This window comes from Erithacus rubecula (genome assembly GCF_903797595.1).
Source record: "Erithacus rubecula genome assembly, chromosome: 1".
NCBI lineage: Eukaryota > Metazoa > Chordata > Aves > Passeriformes > Muscicapidae > Erithacus > Erithacus rubecula.
This window is the reverse complement of record NC_136658.1, coordinates 63683236-63691327: the sequence shown is the minus strand read 5'-3', so window position 1 is coordinate 63691327 and position 8092 is coordinate 63683236. Positions and strand designations below refer to the sequence as shown.

Genomic DNA, 8092 nt, shown 5'->3' with positions numbered 1-8092 from the left:
TTCTTATTATTCTCAAAACAGCAGTCCAGCTCATTGATACAGTGAAGGAGCAGTGTCAGATGATTGGCAAGTGTCTCACCAGCAGGAAGTTAGCTGATAAGCTTCTTAGGCAGTGAGCTCTGGTAAGCAGGAAGCACTGGAGCCAGCTCAAGGAAGTTACCCTTAAAATTGCTTTGCTCAGACCTCAGCCTCAGCTGCCTAATTAGAAGTTGTTGAAAGGAAGAGTCTCTGGTGTGCATTTTTCTATAGACAAGACTCAGGAAACGTGTTGCTTTGGTGGCAGTAAACAGGGAGATAAATGTTTAAAAGATACCATAAAAAAACATCAGTCGGTTCGGGAGTACAGGAGTGGAAAAAACAGACTAATATAAGTGTTCACTGAAAGGTTTTGAAACAGCCTGGGACAGGTCCCAGTGGACAAGAGCGGGGAAACAGGCAAGCTATGCAAATGAGTATTGGCAATTTGAACATTTCCTATTTGTGGAACCCGATCAGGCCTGCTGAAAAGAGTGCTGTATAATGAGGACTATCATATTTCTCAACATGATGTGCTGTATAGGAAGAATACTGGCAGACCTTTTCTTTATAGTGATTTAATCATATAGACAGGCACTCTCATTCTTTAACTGAAAGACAAAGAATATTAAATTTGGAGCATTAGATGGAGCTAATGATATGGAGGATGTCTGTGTGAACAGAGAAGGGCTTAGAGATGTAAATGCATGGGCTGCTGAGGTTATTAAAATAACATTTTCCTGAGCCTTCTCTCTTCCTACCCTGAAGCAGTGACTAGGGCTGTATTGTCATAAAATTTTGAGATCTCTAAACTCAAATTATTTTGAAAGCTCTCTCTGTATGAGTATTTATGCGTGTGTGTGTACGTGTGTACAGATATTGATATATATATATATATATATATGACAAACTCTGATTATGAGACGATTTTCAATATGATTCAAATAGTAATTTTTTTTCTTCAGGTTCCCCTTCCTTCACATATGCTTCCTGCCACAGTACACCCCTTTCCCCATCAGGAAATCTCAAAGAGCAATTCCATGGAGATACAAACATCACCTAGCTGGGACTGGTTTTAGAGCTGCCTTCTAATTCTGTCAGATACAGCTTTGTTGTTAACACTGATGAAAAATCATCACACACCTAGTTAAACCTCCAAAGCACACACCATTAAGTAGCTAGCTCCACTGTGCAAGCAGACAGGTTCTAGCACCCACAGATGATGGCAGTCTCAATTGGGCATTTCTGTTCCAAAGCTAATTATCAGGGCAGTCACATAAGTTCAACATAGGTGTACTGGCAGCAGGTCTGTCATGTTGTGGTCAGTACCAGCGACTTCAGCTCCTCTTCAGTCCTTAGAAGAAACATGCAGCAGCTGCCATCTCACCTTTTCATAAAAGCAAGGTGACATCACAAGGGAGAACAGAACTGACACCAGGACCAGCTCCATTAACTCCATGGCACTAATATCCATGATCTTTGGGAAAGGTTCAGCTATCAAACCCTCCAGAATCCTTCCTGCATCTGCAGGCTAAGAAATAGAAACTTATCCTATTTAGTGAGTGCTTGACAAGGATGCAGGAGGATGACTATGGCATGTGGTTGCTCCCTGAGTGCTTGTGATATATCAGTGGAGTTGGCAGCTTGCAGTTTAAGTATTAGTGCTCCCATATACACATACACCTCCCTTTTTATTTCCCTGCTGATGGCACAGACACATTCTAAAGCCTTTCAAGGTTACTTAACTTCAACACATAGGCACAGCAGGGGGAACTAAAGACTGGAAGAAGGAATCATCTCTGAATTCCCATCCTGTTGGGGTGGATATTTAGAAGCTATAGAAATATGTATGTATATAGAGGAAATGCAAATAAATAAATAAATAATGTAGTAGAAAATCAGAAATGGAATTTCACAAGGCAGTCCTGCACTGTAATTTGTTGAGTATATGTCACAGGCACAATAGAAAGTTAAAGCTTAGAGGCATTATGGACTGTCATGTCAAATCATACTTAGAGAGCTTTAATATGTGGATTACAGATACATTAAGCCATACTCTCCCTTGACTATTATGTCAATGGGACTTTGCATATTTGAATAATACTATAGTGTATAATCCTAGTGCTATGCCATGCATGCACAATAGGTCTGGGTGTACCTGAAATGAGTAGGAAAAGTCCAGATTCTTTGCCAAAATATTAGTTTAGTGTATAACCAGAGGGACTGATATCCTTGCTTCATAAATCCTCTTTATAATAAAATTAGTAATCACAAATGTGCATTTATAATAAAAAAATGTGTATTTCAATAAAATAAAACAACACATTTTTGCCACCCCATTGTTTTATTTTCAAATCAGTGCATTCAAGCTGAAGGTCTGAAAACAGCTCTGCTATCTTAACTACTTCTCTTTTCCTCTCTGCCCTCCAAATGGGTCCTTGCTGTTCCCAATTACTGAACTGTCCTTTCATCTTCTCAAGGGAGATTCAATCTTTCCACATCTCTACCTACCAATGCTCCCTCTTTCAATCAGTTACTGAATTTCATCACCTCTCCTCCACCACAAATTTGAGCTCCCCACAAATTTAGATAGCACTTACTTGTGCCTAACTTTCTTCACCTCAACTTACTGATGTGTTTCTTCTGATGTATAAAGAATAGGACATATACTGGGATAGTGCACACAACAAAACCAGAAAGGGGTTTCTGTGAAAAACTGTATTCCTGTGAAACTGATTAAAGATGGCTATGGTTATGTTGGCATTAACAGTTTCTTTTAGACAATAGGAACATATCTATTGAGGGAAACAGCTGTTGCTGAAAAAAAAATGTCCATAATATACACAGTTGGAGATTTATTTCAGATTATCTTCAGTCTTGCACCTTCTGGCTTCCACATAGAAGTTGGAATTATTTTGATTAATTTCACCCCGAAGTAAATCAGTTTAATAACCCTTAAATAATACCCTTAAATAACTTTAAATTGCAAACCAAAGTGGTTACACTTGGAAAATGTGCTGCAAAGGTCTTCCTCACCTGAGTTAAATGGTACTTTAGATGCACATATATCAAACATGTCAACTTATCAACCAAAGGTACCTCAGATAATTTCAGGCACTAACTGAAATATCAGAAGATTATGACTGTAGTTTTCAGAAACCCTTATGTTTTCCCAGCTGAGAGAGACAAAGTTTTCCAGAGGAGAAATCAGTGCAGGGCCCAATAGAGAATGCTAAAAGTTGGTATTGTTTGATGCAAAGAATTTTAACATTTCAAAGTATTAGAGGTTTATAAGAACAACATGAATATCTGCAACATGTGTGTGGAATAAAGCAAGACGAGCTTTTATCTTCAAATAATCATTAACTTTCAAGAAATAAATGGGACTTGTATGGGAGAGTTTATACAAGATTGGCTACTACAGGATTCTTGGATTTTTGTATCAAAAATATATGTCCAATGCTGGAGATGGTTCTGAAATAAAAAGATATCATGAATCTGATCACATAGTGAAATTCTAATCTACATGTGTCATTTATTTCCCTTCACAGACAGAAGATTATTCTCAGACTGAATGTCAACCACAGGTATACATCAAATACCTGCCATCACAAAAAATTAATTCTCCCATCCCTTTTGTTTCTTTCTATTCTCTATTCTGGTGTCTTCATAAATTCCTTTGGCTTTTATATTCTTATGGTCTCCACAATGTTCTCTTTCCTTTTACAGCCCCACACTTATATAAGCAGCTGTTGAGGCCTCTATTTCTCTGTCACTTATCTCCCCTAGTCTCCTTCCCCCTCATTCTAGATTTCCTTTCACCCTTTCCTTATATTGAGAGACACTGTCAATCTATGACTGGTCTGTGATTTATGCTATAACATTTTGTAAAGAAGAAAGACTCATGTCCAGAATGCTCAGGTGTAGTTAGTGGATTGCCTTTTTAGAGAAATAATTTTTTTCAGCTAATTTCTGAGCACATTCAGCCTTTCCATCTAAAAAGGCACAAACACACTGCCTGTGATAGCAGTGCTTAAGTCCAGTGATTGTTTTTAACAGCAAAAGACAATGGCTAGTTTCCATGCTGTGTTGGGAAGGATCACAAATCTGAATTCTTTTTCCTACCACAAAAAAAAAAAAACAAACCAAAGAACCAAAAAAACACAAAAAAAACCAAAAAACCAAAAAAAAACCCCAAAAAAACAAAACAAAAACCAAAACAAAAACCAAAAAACAAACAAACAAACAAAAAACCCAACATTATCTTGCCTGTGTTTTCCTACCTGGAAAATCAGTTGGCTCACTTCTGATGGAAGAAATTGAACAAAATGTTTGTAAATAGAATGACAGCAGAGTTTATGCTCAGGTTTTGAACATCATAGAAAAAAGGACACAGACAGAGAGTATTCAAAGAAACATCAGCATGTAAAAAGAAAACAGTGGAGAATGGACCGTCACCTAATCTCAAAGCCCTTAAGGAGATGTTATAGAGACTGAAATAAGATTAGAATGGGGAAACAAAATTATTTTTGATAGTGTGTTACCACTATACTCCCATTAAACACTGCTTGCCACCATGAATGAGTTTGTACAAATTGTCAATGAATCCTAAAGGCTTTTGTGACTAAGAATTGTTTCAAATATTAGCCCATGTCTAACTGGTCTACTAATAGGTACCTCAGGTGACTGAATATGCTTTGACATACAGTATTATGCTTCACAATGTGAATTCCTGTCTTACTAAAGTATAGCTCCTTGTGTCCTGATGCTTTGTTTGATTAATTTTAAAGTTCTTTCTAATTATTAACCTGAATTCTTTATTATTTTCCCTTTGCAACAGATTATTTAAGAGCTTTCATACCTGTTCCAACCCCCTCCAACTCATGTGGAAATACAGTCTGAAAGAAAGCTGAAAGCTTAAGCTTTGATGTCTGAAAGTCTGTTTTATTTTCTGATATTAGATTAGTTGTTCTGTTACATAAGGAACACTGATGAGTATTTTCTCTGTATTCTCTAACTGGGTGAATAATCTCAACATGGTTGTGTGAGGGTTTTTTTGTATTTTTTTTAATATATTAAAATATGTGTGTTGGGGAGGGGTGGAACGACATATCATAATAAATCAAATTGCAAGGTAGTTATGCTGTAAATTTCTTTTCCTTTCCTGTGAAGATAAAAACTGGAAGAATGGTTTAAAGTACTTTATCCAAAACTTTTCCTATACTGTATGATTTGAAGCTGCTTAAAAGTACATGTACTGAAGCTGGGTGAATCTTTTTTTTGAAGTTGTGTCTTTGGTTTCGGCTATTTTCATAAAATATTGTAGTTTATTCCACCAGATCTTTATAACCCTTTAAATTAGAGTGCAGGAATGAAATGCTCAGGCTCCAGGAGCAAATGGCTCCTGGGGAAAAAGTTAAACCTTCCATACTGTTATGTGATCCCAGAGTATAATGAGTATGTAAAGTATCAAATTAAAAAATGTTAGCAGTTTATTATAGCTGAGCAATCACTGAATGAGAAACAGGTTTCCCTTTCATTGAGCATTAAGGACATGACCTGAGGCTGATAAGCACACTGCTGCCTCAGATTCAACATTTGATTTAGGGCTGGAGTAGTTGCCAGCCAAAATTCAACCAAGGATTTGCTTGTTTGTTTAATCAATTATTTTCCAAGCTGCTTATAGTAAAGGAGTATTGTAATGAATTAAGAAATTAACTAGGTTTAAGTTGTGCATTTACATTTATCATACTCGGTTTTTCTCCAAGCCACGGCAATACAAATCATCCTTTGAAGACAGCTAGACCCTATACAACAATTCCTTAAGGTTGTGTATATTTCACCACAGTTCTGCACACTTTTGGTACCCATTTGTCTTCTCTGACACCTCCTCCTCAGTGGCTGCAATATTTGCTGTTGACAGGGAAATTACCACTGAATTAAGAGAAATGGATGTATTGCCTTTAAATCTTATGAGCTACCCAAGGCATCCTTGAAGCTTTTACCAAGTTCTTTCCATGTGTCAGGTCTCCTAGATATTCCATTACAGTAATCACACGAGTTCAACGTTCTGCAAACATGTTGTGTACAGTACCAGGACATATTCTCATGTGAAGGTCTCTGCCTAGTCTCATGCCTGCTGCAGGGCCACAGCTGGTACAATTGCCATCAGTGGTCACAGAAGCTTCCATAGCCAAGTGTGCAGGATGGAATTTGCACCAACAAGGATGGCTGGGAGAACAGACATGTGCCCCAGTCCTGATGATGGGAAGCTGAGGTGTGTTGAGGGTGTACTCCTGTGTACAGCCCTCAGAAGCAGTCACAGCTCCCCTTGCCTCAACAGGACATGTGACATTAAACCCTGCCCCGCTGCTTGGTAGAACCTGAGGCACTTGGCCACTCTGAGCAGCCACTGCTGCTCAGCAATGGGGCAGGGTGTTCTTGGGTGTTCAGGGACAGGATCAGGCCCAGTGAAGGGGACAAGGGGCAGACACAGCCCTTGGTGGCTGGCCAGGACCATGGAGACAGGGTCTGGACCTGCAGGGCAATTGAAGGCAGGGCTGTGAGGCAGCAGGGCTGAAGCTGGGCTGAAATGCAGCTGGCAACAGTTCCCAGGATGGCAGCACAGGATGCTGCTGTGTGCCCAGGAGCCTGACCTCAGATCAGTGGTGGGAAGGGGCTGCACTCCACTGCCCCTGGCTGTGACAGGCAAGGCACGAAGCAGCAGGTCCTCAGCACCCACAGCTGTTCCTGGGCAACACAAGCTCCTCTCCATCCTGCCTCCACAGTATTTTTCTGCCACTCACATGTTTTAGAGAAAGATTGTATGCCATACATTAAAGGTAATGTTTTATACACACACTTTTGTGCTAGCAAAAAATAACAAAGTATAAATAGACCTGTAACAAAATCAAACAAGCAAGCAGATGTTTTCCTTCTACACAGGTAATTGAAAGATTTCATGAAAATTCAATTCCAGTTTAGAATAACCAGAACAAAGCATCCATAACACATTTTTCTTCAATTAATTCATTCTTAATGCTAGGAATTGATGTTTTTTGTAATATAGTTTCTTCTTCTTCTCTCTAATAGAAATGAACTACAGAATGAACTAGAAGAGAACTAATATGAGATGCATCATTTGGAAAGGTAAATTTCTGAGAGAGACATTAGCAAGCAGGAAACACAGATTCTGAATAAAATTATCATCTCAGTCTTAATTACATTTATTGACACAACAGTAATATTCTTCCCATTTCTTAGGTTTCATCCCTAACTGCTGTGATCACAGTGAGCCTATTGTACAATTTGTTTGACCACACTTTATTGCATTTTCCATGTAAGTAATCCCTGTTCAATGTCATTCCTAATGTACTCTAATAGAGAAGTAGAAATGCTAATACAGAGTAATGCAGTAGGTGGGGGTAGTTTGTCAACTTCCTTCTTGTGATTTTTGAACAGCTTAGCCTTGCCATTTTCCACGTTTTTTCTTCTACTCAAAAAATGCTGCTTTTTTTGGTTTTATCTTACTTTTTCTCCTGCTCAGTGCAGCTGTAGGTGTATTGATTTATAAAGTAGAAGCATCCACAGACCAAGACAGAACATGTACCCTAGTGGTTGAGGCTGTAAATACCCATGAGAAAATGATGTCTGCACAAAAAAAGCCTAACCTTTTTTTTTTTTGTTGTCCTCAAGAAACAATAAATTTTTCCAATAAAAAAAGAAATTGTATTTGGAAATTAAGACATCTTGGTAGATCTTTACTCTCCACCTTTTTTAAGGGAATACAAATTCTTTTAACTTTATTTGCAATAAGCATTCAGTTTTGCTTTTTAAATCAAAACTAAATGTGTTTTGGCAGAACACCAGCATTCTTACTTCCTCCTCTCCAACCAAGTTCCCTCCCAAACTCCCTTTCCAGTCTGTTTGAACCTGGGCTTTCATTACCTTGTATGTGGGATGTTGCACCCCATCCTTGCAGCACACATGTGATAAGAGTGATATTTTGACTCATCCAAGTTCACACACTGTAACCTCAGACAGTGCTGGACCCTTTCAGTACTTTTATATAAATGTA

At 38.4% G+C, this 8092-nt stretch overlaps 1 long non-coding RNA gene across 1 annotated transcript; it reads left to right on the top strand.

The window, feature by feature from the left end:
• The first annotated feature begins 3567 nt into the window (after nt 1–3567).
• On the top strand, nt 3568–7361 carry LOC306807950. Its single transcript, XR_013775862.1, has 3 exons — nt 3568–3602; nt 7121–7164; nt 7279–7361. It is a non-coding gene; the product is annotated as an uncharacterized lncRNA (long non-coding RNA).
• The last annotated feature ends 731 nt before the right edge of the window (nt 7362–8092 follow it).